At 39.4% G+C, this 1,265-nt stretch overlaps 1 pseudogene; it reads left to right on the forward strand.

Annotated features, from left to right (window-relative positions):
• Positions 1-790: 790 nt before the first annotated feature.
• LOC145283788 (5S ribosomal RNA) lies at positions 791-907 on the forward strand (annotated as a pseudogene).
• The last annotated feature ends 358 nt before the right edge of the window (positions 908-1,265 follow it).

Consider the following 1,265-nt stretch of genomic DNA (forward strand, 5'->3'; position numbering starts at 1 on the left):
AGCAGAAAACAATGACAATAATTACCGACACCACACCAAACACTAGATAGATTCTTACTTGCTCTGACTACCAGCTTGCCTATCATCATTGACCTCCGAAATTGGGTTCATTTTTAATTATAATTATGTTTTTAGGCTACAAATCATTTGGTTAAAAGCCGATCTAAAAGAGAATAGAAAGAGTAGTTGAAGGCGACAAGACAATGAGTTCAGACGAAATGTCCACAGAGACAATCATAAAGACCTCTTAAAAGCCTTCCTTAACGGAAGCCAACCTAAAAGATGAACGGCACGAACGGAAATCTTTAAAATATTAAGCGTTAACCTGTCGCCAGTGTCGCCATACGAAAACAGCATACATTTTACAAGCATCTACACTTAATAACGTGTTAGAAATAATGATTACATACAACTTTCTGATTTGTAAAATAAAAAAAAAAATGAATTAATCGTCTGTAGTCTAGAATGACCTGAAAGCTCTCTCTTTATTTGGCTACTTCCTAAAATTTATGGACGTTTACCAGTTTTACTCTACTTGTAAAACGAGAGAGCATCCCTTACCATTATTTTAGCCTTTGGTATGATCAAACCGAGGAGTGAACCTCTGCCTAACGACCCATTAGAAAGAATTTAATGCTATGCTGGAAAATATTTGCATATTATCTTCTGATTATTTACAATATATCTTTGTAATATTGTAGTACCTCTCCGTCAAGAGCGATTGAATTACCTAGTGTGGATTTTCACAAGAGTCAGACTGAGTGCATTATAATAACCATAGATTTGCAAAAGGTACGGCACCATCACGTTGACACACCGGTTCTCGCCAGATCACCGAAGTTAAGCAACGTTGAGCCTGGTCAGTACCAGATGGGTGACCATTTGGGAAGGCTAGGCGTTGTATGTACCTTCTGGGAAGGTTGGGCGTTGGGACAGCACCCTAACCCCGTAAAAAGAACTCCTCGCTAGAAAATCATCCACAAAAGTTGTAGATGGCCTATGCCCCTCCGGGGCTCAAGGCCTATGGGGTGGATAGATTTACAAAGCTGAATCATTCTCAGGTTTGGATCAAGCATGTCTGACATGCAAGGTATAAATAAAACAAAGTGTACGAAACAGTTAGGAATTGCGATGGAGAATACCGTCACGTTTATTTGAGTTGAAGAAAAACAAAGATGTGTAAATTAGTATGTTTGTGGAAGCCACACGACAAAGACATTGCCGATAATGCCGTTCTGTCTGTGGAAGCGCGCACGAGACACATT

This window comes from Euprymna scolopes, chromosome 1, assembly GCF_053919585.1.
Source record: "Euprymna scolopes isolate OS-2025 chromosome 1, ASM5391958v1, whole genome shotgun sequence".
Classification (NCBI taxonomy): domain Eukaryota; kingdom Metazoa; phylum Mollusca; class Cephalopoda; order Sepiida; family Sepiolidae; genus Euprymna; species Euprymna scolopes.